The sequence below is a fragment of the Nicotiana tabacum genome, chromosome 24, assembly GCF_000715075.1.
Source record: "Nicotiana tabacum cultivar K326 chromosome 24, ASM71507v2, whole genome shotgun sequence".
NCBI classification, from domain to species: domain Eukaryota; kingdom Viridiplantae; phylum Streptophyta; class Magnoliopsida; order Solanales; family Solanaceae; genus Nicotiana; species Nicotiana tabacum.
Genome location: NC_134103.1, coordinates 80,537,283 through 80,555,112, shown reverse-complemented (window position 1 = coordinate 80,555,112; position 17,830 = coordinate 80,537,283). Strand labels below are relative to the sequence as shown.

Sequence of the window (17,830 nt, the reverse complement as noted above, 5' to 3'; positions counted from 1 at the left end):
AATCTTTCTTACACATAAATAGAAACGGGGGAGTACTAATTTCTTACATCAAGTCGATATATACGATAATCTGAAAAATAGTAAACAAACTTTTTGACCTATTAAACGTATAAAATATTTTAAACTATTAGTGTATATAATTCCAATTCTTTAGGACGTAAACAAAATGGTAGGTAAGTTACTAGAGTAAGTACAAAATTTGGTGCGAAAGTGTGAGGACGTAGTCGTTTGACCCACGAGCAAACCCCGAATATAATTGAAGTTCTATACAATAATAGCGTATAAATTTCTTACATTATTATCAAATTAAGTTGGCTAAAGTTACCATATTTCTCTTCAAAGCAATTCAATATGGTAACTTGCAATAAAATAACAGCTTGTTTTAGCAAGTTAAGTTGCATATATAAATAATAGATGAAAAATTGTTTACACTGCCGGTGCATATGAGAATATAGAAAAGTTCTAGGTAAGTAATAGAATAAGTAGAGGCGGAACAGAATTTTAACCTTATGAGTTCTGCATTTTAGGATCACAATTTCAAGTATTAATGACTGGGTTCTAGATTTAATATTTATACATATTTTATAAATTCAAGACACCAAATATACTGTTTGAGCAAAAATTATTGGGTTCAGTTGAACCCGTAAGCCGGCTTGTGCCTCCGCCTCTGAGAATAAGTAGGCGTTTTGGACATAAAAATTATAATTTTTGAAGGAAAAAACGTAGTATTTGAAGTTAAGTTGAAAAATAGTATTTGAAATTTGAAATTATATTTGGACATACATTTCACTTGAAAAAATATTGTAATTTGTGAGTGAGAAAAAAACCTATTTTGAAAATTTTGAATTTTCAAAAAAAAATTCAAAACTTACAAAATTTTAAAAAAATTCAAAACTTACAAAATTTTATGGACAAACACATTTTCTTAAAATATATATATATATATATATATATATATATATATATATATATATATATATATATATATATATATATATATATGCACAACTGCTAGAATAAGTTTAGAAATTGGTGAGAAAGAGTGATGAAGTAGTCGTGGACCCTCACTGCTACGCAGACAGGTGTGGAATCGGAAGAATGAAAGTGATGAGGAAGCTTCAATTTGAGAAGTCAAATTTTGTACATTTGCTTTGACTATTCTTTTAAGGAACATTCCTACTAGTTATCCTTTGCCAACGATTGAGTAATCGATACTGACTTGCGTAAACTTTTCTCAGTTTGAAATAATAATAATTCTTGCTTTCTAATTATATAATTATATAATCATTAAAATAGAGCATTAGATAGGGAAAACATGAGGCCATACGATTATCTTTTATTTTGAGACAACAGAAAAAGAGAAAAGTTATTATCGTACTACTTCCGTTTTTGAACCTATTTTTTTTTGGTCTGTTCCAAAAAGAATGATCTCTTTCTAAATTTGAAAATAATTTTGCTTAAACTTACAATTCTACCCTTAATGAAAAGTTTTTATAACCACACAAATATTCTAGGCCCTTTTTGAATTGTTTAGTATCACAAATTCTAAAAAAATTATTTTTTTTTAAACTACGTGCTCAATCAAACAGATTCACATAAATTGAAATAAATTGGAACAGAGAGAGTAAAAAAAATAAAAGTGGTATGTGACTTTGGTAGAATATAGTACTCAATATGTTTGAAAAGTTTTCTTCTTCAGTTTTACTTTGCTTTTTATATGCATTTAATTTTCTCCGCATTAGGTACCTAGTCCTCTTTAATTTAATATCTTAGTGTAAATTTTGTAAATTATAAATTTTGAGCCGACATAATAGATAAGAGGCGTATCTAAGCACGACATGTATATTATTGTGCTCGACTCATTTTCACAAATATAGGACTAAACAAATCACCTAAATGTAGCTGGTCTTCTCTTCTAGCTTCTTCTCTTCTAGGTGTTGGTAATTAATGAATAATCAAAACGACAAATAATGACTATTGAATGGTTTGATTGGAGTGGGGATGATCATTGAATGGTTTGTGATTCGAGGTGCTGTATGTTTTGGTGGTACGTATTGTTTGATTGGTTGTTAATAAAATTATTGGAATGGTCTCGATATATAATATTCTTCTGAATTTTCCATGTCAACTAAAAAAGCTAATTAAACTTAAAACAAATTGTAATGTAACACTAAACCTAAAATCTAAAATCTAAAACCTAAAATCACTGCAAAAGAAATAAACATTTAACTTACTTAAACCGTAAAATAACATTTATTTGTGAATAGTTTGTATTTAATCGTGCTGATGGATATTTTGGTGTTGCGTTATTTGATTGGTAGATTATAGAATTTTCGAGTGAGATTTTTTCCTTACTATACAATATTTGAAACTTATTTATTAAAATTGTTCTAATTTTGTATATTACCCATCCTAAACAAGGATTACTCACAAATTATATACAATCCATTATTAGTGACTTAAATTAGGAGATTCTTTGCTTGGAAAAAAGCATAACTGGAGGGAATAATGGTGTTAACCACGTGTCACGACCCCAATTTCCCTCCGTAGGATGTCATGATGGCACCTAGTCTCTAATACTAGGTAAGCCTATCAATGCGGAATAATAATAAATATCTGAAATAAATAAACTACAATTCAAACAATTTCAACTCCCAAAACCCGGTAGAAATAAATCACAAGTTTCTAAGTATTTATTCTCAATGTCTCTATATGTCAAGGTCTAAAAAAAATATAAGGAAGCAACATAAAATGATAGAAGGGGACTCCAGAGTCTGCGGACGCTGACAGATATACCTCGAAGTCTCTGTGCGCAGGTAACTCACTGACGTCTAGGCTGGTAAAATGTACATGGATCTGCACAAAAAGATGTGCAGAAGCGTAGTATGAGTACACCACAGCGGTACCTACTAAGTGCCAAGCCTAACCTCAGTAGAGTAGTGACGAGGTCAGGTGAGGCCCTACTGGAATATAATAATGGCATGGTAAAATGTTTATCAATGTAGTAAAATAGAATGACATTGGAAATGAATCAAATAGTATGTCATATTTAATGACACCAAATAATTACAAATAATATCTCGTGGAATCAAAACAGAATTTCCTTCAACTTTATGAAAATCACAACAATTAATCGAAAGGAACTATGGCCATAAATCAATATCAACAAGGGCACTACCGAGGTACCGCCTCGTAGTCCCAAATTATAAATAATTTCACAATATCTCATTTTCTTATATCACCGCGAGAGCCTTCACAATTTATTTAAAGAAAATATTTTTCCCGAAATAGCATCCCGCGTTTTAGCCACCCTTATCACACCGCATGACTTTTAGTAGTCACCCCTACTAGCCACGCGTATCAAGCCACCCTTATCTCACCGCATGCGTTTCAATACCCAGACCTTATACTACCGCATGCGTATCAATATCACAATATATCACAATTTGCACCTCAAGTGCCCAATATTTTAATTTTCCACAAAAAAATCAACAACAATATTTTTCAATAATAAAGAGCTCACGGCTCATGCCAGAATAATCCAAAAAAATCTTACGAAAATATTCAAGAATAAATAATTCAGGAAAATAATATTTTAAATTTTTAATACGTTGCTTCAATATAAAATTTAAAAATGTCAAATACTTCATATTAATAATATTTAATTTAAAGAAAATCAACCTTCAAATAATGCACAGTATAAAAGAAACCAAGTTTCAATTAAACAGGTAAAACAATTAGCAGAAAAAAGGCAAACAAATTAAAAATATATATCACATATCAATGATGAAGAATATAACAAGATAAAATAATTTAATAAATGCGCAACAATGATCTACACAATTTAAAAATATAATCTGTCACATTTAGCCCGTGTACACACTCGTCACCTCGTGTACACCACTTTCAACATATTTCAATAATCACATTAATATCAATTATAGGGAAAATTTCCCCCACACAAGGTTAGACAAGTCACTTACCTCGACTTGCTCCAATTTAGTCAAGTATTATGCTTTTTCCTCGATTTTTCGACTCTGATCGACTCGTATTTAGTCATAATTAATTCGATACAGTCAACAAAAATTATAGAATTAATTCTATAAGAAAATACTACATTTTTCATTTAAAAATCTAAAATTAATTCAAAAATGGCCAGTGGGGCCCACATCTCGGAATCCGGCAAAAGTTACGAAATATGAACGTCCATTCAACCACAAGTCTAACCATATCAAAATGACTAAATTCCAATAACGATTCGACCCTCACATCCACAAATCTATCCAAGAGGGTTTTCAAATTTTTCCAACTTAAATCACCAATTAAATGTTAAAAACAGTGATGGATTCGGGTAATCTAACCAAGATTGAGTTAAGAACACTTACCCCAATTTTTTTCCTTGAAGATATATCAAAAAGCGCATCTGCTCAAGCTCCAAGTTGTTAAAAATGGCGAATGGGACAAAGCCCCCCTGTTTTTATAACTTACGGATCTGACCAGGCTGACCTCGATCGTGGGGTCCGATCCTGGACCTCGATCATGGGAGTCCGATCATGGGGAGTCCGATCATGGTCCTCGATCATGGACCTCGGTCATGGCCTTCGATCATAGCTTCGATTATAGCCCTCGACCCTGGGGCTCGATCACAGCCATCAATCCTGGCTATCGATCATGGCTTCGATCTTTATGGCCTTCGATCACTGACCTTGGTCATAACTCTCGATCCTGGGCCTTCGATCAGTGGCCTTCGATCATGGCTCTCGAGCCTGCCATCGATCATGGATCTCGAGCCTGCCTTTGATCCTCAGGAAGTTCGATTTTGACAGCATTTTCAACAGAAAATTGCAGCAGCTATTTAAGTACCGTTTTTGATCCGTTAACCATCCGAAACTCACCCGAGGCCCTCGAGACCTCAACCCAATATACCAGCAAGTCCTAAAATATCATACGAACTTATTTGAAACCTAAAATCACATCAAACAACGCTAAAATCACGAATTACACATAGATTCAAGCCTAATGAACTTTGAAACTTTCAATTTCTACAAACAACACCGGAACCTATCAAATCCAGTCCAATTGACCTCAAATTTTGCACGCAAGTCATAAATGACAAAACAAAGCTATAAAAATTTTTAGAATCGAATTTCGACCCCAATATCAAAAAGTCAACTCTCCGATCAAACTTCCAAACTTTAAATTCCTATTTTAGCCATTTCAAGCCTAATTTCACTACGGACTTTCAAATAAAATTTTGATCACGCTCTTCAGTCCAAAATTACCATACGGAGCTGTTGGAATCATCAAAATTCTATTCCGGGGTCGTTTGCACATAATTCGATATCCGGTCACCATTTGAACTTAAACTTTAAATTTTTCATCAAAATTCCATATCTTCGGCTAGGGACCTCGGAATTTGATTTCGGGCATACGCCCAAGTCGCAATTCACGATATGGACCTACCAGAACTGTCAAAATACTGATACGAGTCCGTTTTCTCAAAGTATTGAACAAAGTCAACTCAGTTGTGTTTTAAACATCTAATTCATATTTTAATCCATTTTTTACCTGAAAATTTTCCGAAAAATTTTACGGGCTGCGCACGTAAGTCGAGTAATGGTAAATAGTTCTTAGATCACATAATTAATTATTAAATTTAAAGATAATATTTTGGGTCATCACGCCACGTTTGAGTAACTGATGGTGGCAATAACAGCTCCCGTTTTAGTTTCTTCCTAAGCTTTATGTTTCCTGAACCCGTTGGAGTAGTCATCTCAAAGAAATTTCCACTTCTAGGCCCTTATTCAGACATAAATAGTAAGCAGCAAATTTAGCCCAATCTGTAATTGAAATTACAACAAATAATACGAATAAATCAACTCCATGATAATGAAGCACAAGAGTATTATAATTAACAATAAGAACAAATTCAACTTTATAATTATGTAGCACAGGAGTATTGAAATTAATATAGAGAAACTGCACTAATAAAGCCAATTACCAAATAAAATGACACTGACACAAAACAACCCCTGAACCCTATAACATTTGCACAATATATTCTAATAAAGATACTAAAAGTCGAAAAATAGCAAAATGAAGAGGAAATCGTACATAACCTTATTCCTGGTGTTAACCACCAAGCCAATGAAAACCTACAATTACATATTGGACAATTCAACCTCTAGTGAAGCAGAGTCTCTATATGGAAGAATTGCCCCCAAAACTTATGGGGATCGAGTTTATAGGAGCAAGCCTCCCAAGAAAATTCAGAAGAAGGAACGAAAATATCCATTTGTCTCTGAGCCCACTGAGAAGAGACGGAGGATTCATGAAAAAAGTGTTCTTACTTTGGAAACAAAGGAAGGATGGGGAGTTTACCAACCAAAAACAAAGGGAACTAGGACTGCTTATAAAACCATGCTTTCTATAATTCAGTATCTTTTGTGTGGAGAACAACCCTTCAACATTGTAATTGCGGCAGCTGATGAGATCTTAATTGTGCTAAAGAATGAGAAGTAGTATTAACTTCAACAACCTTGACAAGAAAAAGCTGCAAATTGAGAAGCTGTTGAATACATTATACTCTTCTCTCTCTTTGTCATAATTACCTATTTTAAGAAAAGAATAATGCATGGTACAACATCATATAAATTAAAAATAAATTTCATACAAATTTAATACAAAATTTGAAATATCTACAACAACATACATAATAAAAATAAGTTTCATATAACTAATTATGCAATATGCAACTTATCTACAACTTTTATACATCCTTCTTACCCAGTTGAATACAACTACAATATCATACAATTTAAATATAATTTTCATGCAAATTTTATACAATATATCTTTTGTATATTTTGTATCTGATTTGTATATATTTTGTATGTGGTGTGTGCTTCTTCCTCTCTAAAATTCCAATCAAAACTTACTCTCTTAATACAATTTTGATACATATTAATAAATTTATGTAAAAATATAGTATTGATAATATAAATACAAATTTTATACAACAATTCATACATTATACAACTATTTTTCAACTTTCATACAACATTCAAATAAATATATATATATATATATATATATATATATATATATATATATATATATATATATAATTTACAAGAAATTGCCTTAGATAATACATAACTGTAACAGAATATAATTTACATACAATTATAATATAATTTACTACAATTTCGTAAGAATATTGTATGTCGCGTGTTCTTCTTCTTCTTCTTCTTCTTCTTCTTCGAGTTTCAATCTGAAATTCAGCCAAAATCAAGTCTAATCTTCACCAAACACCCTCAAAATTGAGGTATAAACTCCAAACAATAATTTTAATTATTTGCAACAACACCCAATCCAAACAAATAATGATTTTTCGAAAACCCAAATTCGATTTTAAAGCTTCAAAGCTTTTTAATGGCTGTCAATGGTGGAGAGTCAAACACCTTCAAAATTTATTGATTGGCAATTTCAATTTGAACACCAATTATGCACACATGAAAGAAAATTGATAAGTTAAAACTTTATAGTAAAACGATTGAAATTCATTGATGAATTCTATTAAAAATATATACAACATGAAAGGATAAAAAGTAGAGAACATCAGAGGAAGAAAAATTGAGAAAATAACAGAGAATGAGAGATAGAGAGAGACGGAGAGAGAGAGCGTATGAGAGAGAGACGGAGAGAGAGAGCGCCGGAGAAACAGAGAACAAGGATGAGAAATAACCGAATCCTTATTCAATTCCTAATTTAAAGGGATACTCATTTAAAACTAATTTGTATATAATTGGTAAATTATATATGGCCATGTAATTAAACAAAACTTGATTAGGGAGGGTAATAAAGTTTCATATGTAGTATAGGAAGGTAAAAATCCCTTTTCGAATTCTCCGGTCCGGATACAAAGAAAAGTGGTTTTTGGCATGGTATGACAACATACTCACATAATTAGCAGAAAAAAACCCTACTTTTAAATATTGGCACCAAGTAGCCAATAAATGTATATCACAATAAAAAGGTATATACCACACTTTATTTTTATTTCTTTGTGTATATCAAAATGTATATAAAATTTTATTTTCATTCTTTGTTTATCTAAAATATAAAATTATAAATATTGTTGTTTAAAATTTATTGTTGTCTCTATATCAATGTATATATATCACATAAAAATAATTATATTATTTATATACCGTAGTGTATAACACATCGAATATGTGTATACCAAAATGGATATCACAAATTTGTTTTCCTTCCTTGTGTATATCAAGAATTTATTTTTCTTCTTTGTATATCAAAAAATTATTTACTCTCACAGCTTGCTCTAAACATGTTATATCAAAAATTTATTTTCCTTCTTAGATCACGAACAAAATTGAAGTAAGTTTATTCGGAATGAATTTCGCCCTCTTAAAATCAAATTGAACGATTTAACCTTATAGTACCAATTCCAATAATGTATATCATGATATATAATATAATATACACATAGGTATACATGGTGATATACATAGATGTACACCATCTCAAACACACATATTTTTTTTCCCACAATTAAAAAAAGAGGAAAAAAAAATTGGAATCCGATTCTTGAAAAAGAAAGAGAAGAAGAGGGAATGTCTTGGAGTGAGCCTATTTTCATATATAATTCACGTCATAATATCATTATTAAGGTCATTGACTGAAAAGCCCCAGTGAAGTAGTGTTGTATTTTTTGAACTTGAGCCTAAAGAAATTCTCTTTCCTGATTATGTGTATTTCTTCGTTTAAGGATCTGATGGTGTATTCAACAAGCTTTTCGATGGAATGTATTTTAGTAATTTGAATTGCTGAGTGATTCGTTTGAAAGCAATGAGTTGGTTGATGGGGTTGTACAACTTTAAGAAGAATACGGGAAGAGAAAAGAAGAAAATATTGAAAAAGAAATATGGGGAAAGTGAAGAAGATATACGGGGAGAGAGAATAAATAAGGAACTAGGGTTTTTAAGGATTTGGCTATGTAATTCTAATTTTTTGGTGCTGCCTTTGCCAAACATAAAAGAAGGCTAAAAAATTATCAATTCTCTTGATGGGTTGTCATACTATGCCATTTTTTCAAAGAAACGTGGCCAGCCCACAAGATATGGCGAAGCTGTTTTGGGCCTACAGCTGAAGCAGCCCAGTGAAGCAGCCCATTAGAATTAGTCCAAACCTCCAAGTCAATATTTAGGGAAAATAACACTGTTCAGCAGCTCTCGAAATATAGCCGAAAAATATACAATATATATATATAATAGTAATCTTTGCCCTAATATTTATATAGAGGTTAACATCCTGCGTCTAATTTTGTAGCAAGAAAAAATGATATTGTATCTTATTATTTCAGCTATAGTATCGTGGTAAAATTTGGTTTTTGCAGTTCATTATAAATGATATTTTAGTTATATGACCATTTAAATAGAAGATCATTAAAAAGTAACATAATTTTTTAATCAATAAAAGAAAAATATATGAGATTTTTGTAGGATTATTTTTTTTAATATTTTATACGGGACTTGTAATGAGGTAGATATTTTTAGATGCAGTCAAACTTCTCTATAACAATTATCCTCTATTACAACATTTCATTATAACGGTCAAGTTTTATTTGGAATTATTTTTTCCCGTTATGTTATAATGTACGTTTATATAACAATACTTTACTGTAGCAGTCAAAAAATATCATAATAAATGGGGCTGTTATAGAAAGGTTTGATGTTAGCTACCGTGTGTACATAAATTTGTTTAGAAACATCAGTTTCCTCTTCTCTGTCTTGTTTTCTTTCTCGACATCCAAGCTTCAGATTTGATATTTCATTATATATATATTTCCCGCATTTGTCTGATACCTTAGTACCATATACAGCAGTAGAAATCATATTGCTTTGACGTACCTTATCATGGCCCAATTCTATGGTGACATTGACCTCCTTTTAGTCCTTTTCCTAAATTTTAATTAATGAAACCACTTTCACGTACTTTCTTCTTCTTCTTTTATATTTATTTTATTTCAGACTATATTCTTTCTGAAAATCCTCCAAGTTGCGTCAAAATCAGATGAGTTGTTATTTCAAGAAAATGGAAAACTCATGATAAACCATCCCACTGCATGACAAGCCAAGAAACTAGAACATTATAATAACCTCACCATCTCTAGAGCTGCACTTATATTTTATCTCTAATGAGTACCAAGAAATAATAATTACTAGGTACACCAAATAAATTCTTCATAATTATTGAGCTAGCCCGTTTGGATTAGACGAATAAGAAGCTTGTTGGAGCTGATTTATTATAATAAGCAGTTACGTATTTAAATAAAAGTGACGAAGCTGAAATGTCTTCCTTTCAAGAAACACCATCCATAGCTCCAGATGGATTTTCAGGGAAGGATGATAGGCTGCTATTTTCTGGAAATCATAGTTTTGCTCTTCATGGCCAAATTATGTTGCTCGTACTTGTATTGCTCTTTACCATTTTTCTATTGTCTATGATTTTATTGCTGTGTATGAAGCATTTACATCTCAATTGTACTGCCAAATCCAACATGAATCCACCGGAGGAGGTCGTTCCATCGACATATCCACCAACGTTTTCCCATGTCAAGTAAGCCCTTGTATCGCCCTAATAGCCTATTTGGCCAATCTTCTAAAATCAACTTATTTTGAAAAAGGATTTTTCTCAAAAGCGTTTTTTTTTAGAATTATTTTTAGTGAGAAGCAGGTTGTATTTAGGTAATTAATTCAAAAAGCACTTCTGAACAACAATTAGTGTTTGACCAAGCTTCTTAGTGTTTTATTCTCAAAGTGCTTTTGGGAAGATCAACTACTCTATTTCTCTAAAACTGCTTCTACTTCTACTCAAAAGTATTTTTTTTCTTCTAAATGTTTGGCCAAACACTTCAATTTTAAAAGGAAAAAAAAATATTTTTTTAGAAGTTTGACCAAACAGACTATAAGTGAGATTGATAGTGCACGTACCAGGTGTGGAACTCATATTTTCTTGTAATAGTTTTCAAATATTATCTGTTTTATGCCTATGAGCCCCCATAGAGCCTTTGATTAAACTTCGCTAAAAATCTGATTGTTGAAAATATATATTTAAGTCGTTCCTAGGTCTTCTCGAAATGACTCCATATTCTGGAGTATTGTTTTAAGGCATACTAAGACTCAGTTATTTTCTTTGTCGTGTAAATAAATTTGAGGCTGTTCTTAATCTTTCCGGGAAACTGATTTACTCACAGTCTGTAATTTTGTTAATTAGCCTAGTGGACAAGAACTTGCGTCGATGTGTGGCTCCTAAGTCCTATCACTCAAAATGGGGAATAAATTTGAGGCTATCAATAATGTTCTGTACTATATGTGAGAATATAATTTATTAAGGCTTCAAAGCTATGTCGTTTAGATTAAATTTATTATCAAGACGGTGTAAGAAAATTTTTCTAGCATATATGCTGTTATATTTGCTCAGTTAATACATCAATTTGTGATCGACTAGGTGCATCAACCATCTTATTCTCTCTTTTTTATCCTTTTTTGTTTTTGGCTTTGTTTGTTCATTATTAAGTCAGACGGCAATACAAAGTAATTCTGTAGGATTCTTACGAGGAATTTTACTATGTCTCTCACATGCCAAGTCAAAAAAAGTAACTGTCGTCATGCCCATTTTGCAGATCTTAATTACGAAATGTCATTAAATTATATTATAGATTTAATTTTGTATTTATTTTTTTGTGCTTATGTATACATAATCTGAACATGAAGTAGTGTTTTAGTGAACCCGCCGCCGGACCAACTTCTTAATGAATCAGTGAAGTTAGAATAAAGTTCGACCACTTATAAACTCTCAAAACCTATCATCTGTACATGAAATGTTTTTGCTCCAGACTTTTGATTATTAGAGAATCAACTATTTACATACATGTGGGGCTTCGGCGATATGTATCATAAGTTCATAACAACAAGATTAGTACGTTCATCAATAAAATTAAGGAGTAGATTTCCATCTCATTTTCCAAATTCCAAATAAGAAAATAGAATCCAACTCGATCTTCAATCATTTGATAACTAAAGTCACCTTTGATATTATTGGATGATCAATTGAATTTTGAAATTTATAACATTCCCTATTAAAGTATTGTTAGTCTCACAAAAGTACTAAAATATTGCAAGCTTCGATGGCAACCAACAATACGATGCGGTTATGTAGAATTAAATTGACACTTAAAGTAAAAGGCCCATTAGCTCAGTTGGTTAGAGCGTCGTGCTAATAACGCGAAGGTCGCAGGTTTGAGACCTGCATGGGCCAAAAATGTTCTTTTTTGTTCTGGCCGAAGAGTGGGTAGATAAAACGGTTCCACTCCTCCAATGTTTTCTTCCACCATTAATTTGTTACTTTTCTCTTTGCAATATGAGGGGCGGAATGAAATCCTAAGCAGTTCGTTTTTGATACAGCCTAAGCAGTTCGTTTTTGATACAGCCTAAGCAGTTCGTATATACAAAGGTGTGGATTTTCAAATCTGATGCTTTTTTTAAAAGAAAATATTTACACCACCATTGATACATTGATAGTGGATTAAGTGGCAAACCTATACTATGCCCAAGTGCCGAGTTACTTAAGTAATGGTACCCTATTGCTATAAACATCCGGCTAGCCATATAATGTAGGGAAGAAGCCCATGTCTGGAGCTATGTCACTGTAGATTCATTAATACTCGCGGAAACTACTAAAATTAATGCAGTGAATTACCAGTTTGGATCGAAGAACAGACACCTATGAATTAGCAACATATTTGAGTGAAAAACCAAACCTTTTCCTTGTGCGTATGAGTGTCAATTGGTAACAACGATGCAGTATATATTTTAACTTGGTTACTCATTACTTCTTTAAAATCAAAATAATATGAAAAGCTTTTGTTTATGCAATCACTTGGGGAGTGTTGATCACTTTTCCAGTAGGATTACTTGTTGAATTTTGAAAGCTTCTTAAGAAATGCATAAGCTTTTAGTAAAGTAATCACGGATGAAACTTAGTTTCGCTGAAATTCCTTTAAAAAAATGAATCTAGATGGAACATATGCTTCGTAATGCTGATGGTTTCTTTAGTCAGAGACATTTCCAAATGATTGAATATCCAGAAAAGATGTGAATACATGATTTGTTGATTAAATGGACTTGAATACTACCATTATTTTCCTTCTCTATGGCACGTAGAGGAAAACTCAGTTGTTACTTGTATCCAATGGCCTCGTGAGAATTGGCAACACCAATACTAGATACTCCCTTTGTTTCAGTAGTTTATGTGTCTTGCTTTTTTAGTCTATGTTACAAAAAAGAATGACATACTTTTTATAATATAATATAGAAACGGGACTTGGGGGACGAACAAGGGTATACGAACAAGGGTATACCTGAAATTATGCTTATAATTAGGGTTAAATATATAATTACACAAATTTTCATAGTAACACATTTAGAACTATTCTCTCTCATTTTCGTTCCATTCCCATTTTCACATTTCCTCTCCTCCTCTTTCTACTCCACTCTTTCAGTGAAGCTTTTCGCTTTGGTGAGTTTTTTCTGCAATCTCTCTTTGCTTCTTGCACCTTTTTATCAGTAATTAGAATATGGGTCTCACTATTTCAATGTTTGTCTATCTTTATTCTATTTATTTTCTGGATTGAACTCTCTGTTTTGATAATTTTTCTTTATTTTGGTTCAGTTCCTTTGTTGGTAATTTGGATTGTTGGGTATATAATAGTTTATATTCTTCTGAATGAATTTCTAGCAAGAAATTGCTCATGCATGTCACTAATTGTAACTAATTTCAATTGCCTTATATTTTCATTAAGGAATTTGGTAATTTGACCTAGGGTTAGAACTTAAGGTTTTGAGCATTCAATCAAAGTTTTACCTCAGAGTTGGTCCAAAGAATTGAACGCCATATTGAGATTAAACGTGTTGGTAAAGATCTAATTCATGATGAAAAGTTTTGATTATTTCCCTGTGAAGTAACAATGCGTTGTATTTCGACCTTCCACGGGTGGATTCTGGGAGCATGTAGTTACCATGGTCGACATGGTAACAACATTTTGTTGCATTTCATTGAATTTTCATTTGTTTCTCTCATTCCTCCACTTCATCTTTCTTGATTGTCTCTATCAATTTCTTTTAATTTTTTTCTCTTTCTTATTTCTATTAGTTTAGTTCTGCTGACCCAAAGGCCAAGAAAGCCGACTCCTTTGACACTAAGTCATTGAAATTCCATAGCTAGAGATGAAAAACTTCTGGTGATGTTACTCCTGATATTTTGAGTTCGTCCGATGACGACGGTGCTGCAGAGATTCTCTGAGACAAAAGTGCAAGGTGAGCCTTTTAGAATCATTAACGATTGTAGGTGTTATTTGTTTTCTAGAGATTCCCTGAAGTTGCATGCAAGTCAATTTTAGATATATGGCAATTTCTCTTTCAATTGCAGCCTTCTGTCTTTAAACAATGAATTTAGTTGTTTGTGCATTTTGCTCTATTGCTTTTTCGGAATTTATGGTGAAGTAAAATTTGCAAAGTAGCATGGCCTTTTTATCAGTTTCTGCCAATATTGGAAGAGATTGATGCGCGCTCCTCTAGCTGATGATCAGTTGTGACTGAAATTTATCATTCAGAAGAACTATATTTTTTCTATTTGTTACATTAAGTTTTCTTAAATTTGATTGTGTAGCTAATATTAAATCGTGGGGGAGCCTAAATTTATGCTTGAAGGTCAAACTGTAAAAAGAATCAACTCTTTCTGTGATTAAGCACATTGAAAACGAAGTGCAGAATTATATAACTTGTACCTTCGTTAATTATTTACTAAGATAGTGGTGCTCAAATGCAATTGTGGTCTTTATTTTCATGATCAATACAATTGTTACCAAGTATAATAAAAGGTCTCACCTTACTTGAGTCTTTGAATATACCAACTTCTACGGTAACATCTTTTCTTTAAATATCTAATTTATTTGATTGGGTGATTGGATTATAATTGAAGGTAGATTTATTGGCTTCGTGGAGCCCAGACGTTCTGAAATTGCAGCAGCACTGTCAATGTCTAATTTAGTCTTCCAGGGAAAAACGAGCAAAAAATTTATTAAAAGGTCAATGCATTAACCTTACTTCTTCATACAAGTACATGCACTACTTTTCTTTTGCTCTTGATTCTTGATGTATTGGTATATTTCTAATTTATTTTTGGAGATATTGTCTTTGTCGTATAATATTCACCGATCCCAACTTTGTTTGGAACTAAGGCGTAGTTTTCATTGTTGTCTCTTTATTCTACAATAATGTGGTAGAATGGAGCTGGTTTTGATACTTAAACACTTAGTTTCCTTTGAGACTATCTTCCATTAACTATGTCTTGCAGCTCTCTATTGGTTCTTTTCTTTTATCCAAGATGGACTATCTACGTTGAGCATGCGCATATGGAGACCGTTTCCTGTACTTTGATTTGATTCTGTAGAATATCAACAAATCTGTTTCTGCCAAGGGGTGATTTTTCCAAGGAAAGAAAATAAAAAAGAAATGGACTTAAATCTCAGGATCTAAATAAAGTGGGACAGTATTTCGAAAAGTGAACGAGGAAAAAATAGCATAAAGGATAAAAAAAAGATTACCAGCATATATAACTGCCTAATGATGTTTCAAGCTCTCAATTTTTGGAAAAACTTCTCCAGATTCGCGGAAGTCACATATAGTTGACCTTGGGGAGAGGGTATCTGTGGTTCAATTTTAGTTTACTAATCAATACGTCGTTAAACTTTCATTGTATAACCACACTTTCATTGTATAACCACAAATTTACAGTGAAACTAAAGAAGAAGATGGAAAAGATTTGACGATAGTGTTCATATAGTGAAATTATCATACTGCCTACTTGCTCGAACTAACTTATCATGTGACACTCTTAACATCGAGGGACCTTCCGAAATTGCATGCCTCAAGGAGTAGTAGCGTGAGTGGAACTAACAATTGTCTTTTGATATAGCAGAGCTCACAAGACACCTCTACTCATGAGAAGATTTCTTCTTTAGAACTGTTGCTTTTCTGTGGAATTATCAGCTATATGAACTACTCTTGTGTTTTCATAGACAATATCTCTGAACCTTACTCGGAATAAGCTGTTGCAACATTGGAGGCTGTATGGTTCTTGGGTGGGCCATGAACTATTGAGCTTTTGATCTGCTTGGAAGTCAATAGAGCTAGAAAATGGAGAAGAAGTAAAATTGGTGTACAAGAAGAGCCTTCCTCATCCATGGAAGAGACGGAGGATTTTGAATTACTTTGATAACTGAGAGGGCATTGTTTCTCTCTTTGTTAGTGGGAAGGGATAGAGCTCTGGTTGAAGGTGAGGCTTGCCTAAATCTATAACTTCCCAGCTTACTTTTCCATGGTTTTAGTGGTATTAAATAAAATGTGATTTTGGTTTGTATGATGATAAAAAAGGAGGAATAAACAAGAAGCTTTATTTAGTGTTTTACATAAAATATTGGTCTGTGTATTGCTTTGACCATGTGCATTTCTAATTCTTACTGTCAAGTTAAATTTTTTGTGATATTGGTTCTTTCAGAATGATGTTTGGCTTAAGACCGTATAACTGTTTGGTTTGTTTCCTACATATAATGTAAAAAAAGGTTTGGATAATTTTTATTTGAAATGCATTGCAGGTACTCTAGCAAAGGAGAAAAAGTTCTACCTTATCCTAAAAAGCTTTCATCACATTTATTTGAGATTTCAAACAGATGACGGTTTCAGATTGACAGAACACAGTGTTGCATTAACTTTAGAAGATATATTTGGTTTTTAAACTTTCAAATTTTGTGTAATTATAACTTACTAATGGTACATGAAATAATTTTTTATATCATGCAATAATATGGTGTTCTCAAAAGGTTGTGTATAATTTTTTACTAGAAGAATTCAGAAACGTATGTTAACTGTGTTGGGCCCGTGTATATTAGAAACGGGAGTTGGGTGTACGAAAGGGAAAGACGAACACGGCCCAACATGTTGTATTTTCCTATCTCCACAACAAGAGCAGAGGTTTGAGGAGCACATTTGAAAGCCACGTGTCCTTAGTAGTCCTTTACTCTATCAAAGTACTATTTTCAGTTCATTTTATTGTCATGATTTACTACAAACAAATTGGTAGTGTAAGTGTTTGATAGTCTAAAAATCAATAGGATTAATTACTTTCTTTTCTCTCAAATTAACTGTTGAGATTTTAAAAAATAGTTGTCTTAAATTATTTGTTATTTTATAAGTTCAAGACAACTTAATTATTTTTTCCTTTTTAACCTTAGTAGTAATTGTTCTTGAAGACCGCAAACACCTCAATTAGACGCATAGATAGCTTAAATATTCAATGAACAGATATTATATTTTAAGATATAATTAATAAGAGTAAAATAGTTATAAAAAAAAAAACTCCTAATTAATATTTAGAAGAGACATATGAAAGAGAAACACAAAAAATAGTTTGAGGGAGAAAGTAATTTTCTTCACATTAGAGATAAATTTGATGAAAGAAAGAAAAGTATTTAAGATCAAAAAATAAATAAGGATAACTTAGTCAAATTATTCTTTTAGTTAATATTTTTTTAAGGGGTGTGCAAGAGATAAATATGATAATTATAACGGACCCGAGGGAGCACATTTATTATGCTCTCAGCTTTTGCCCGTGTCAAATATCAAAACAAGATATACAGAAATTTAGTTAATTTGGTGGAATAAGAAATTTGGTGGAAACTTAAGAACGT

General features: G+C 32.1%; 1 long non-coding RNA gene and 1 other non-coding gene across 3 annotated transcripts; both read left to right on the top strand.

Annotated features, from left to right (window-relative positions):
* Window positions 1-12,268: 12,268 nt before the first annotated feature.
* TRNAI-AAU (transfer RNA isoleucine (anticodon AAU)) lies at window positions 12,269-12,342 on the top strand. The gene has a single exon. It is a non-coding gene; the product is annotated as a tRNA-Ile (tRNA).
* Window positions 12,343-13,504: 1,162 nt separating this feature from the next.
* Window positions 13,505-16,962, top strand: LOC107782617 (uncharacterized). Of its 2 annotated transcripts, none has more exons than XR_001647273.2 (5): window positions 13,505-13,602; window positions 14,236-14,399; window positions 15,064-15,169; window positions 16,063-16,419; window positions 16,739-16,962. It is a non-coding gene; the product is annotated as an uncharacterized LOC107782617 (long non-coding RNA). The 2 variants fall into 2 exon arrangements; XR_001647274.2 differs by having other exon boundaries at window positions 13,510-13,602; window positions 14,241-14,399.
* Window positions 16,963-17,830: the final 868 nt, after the last annotated feature.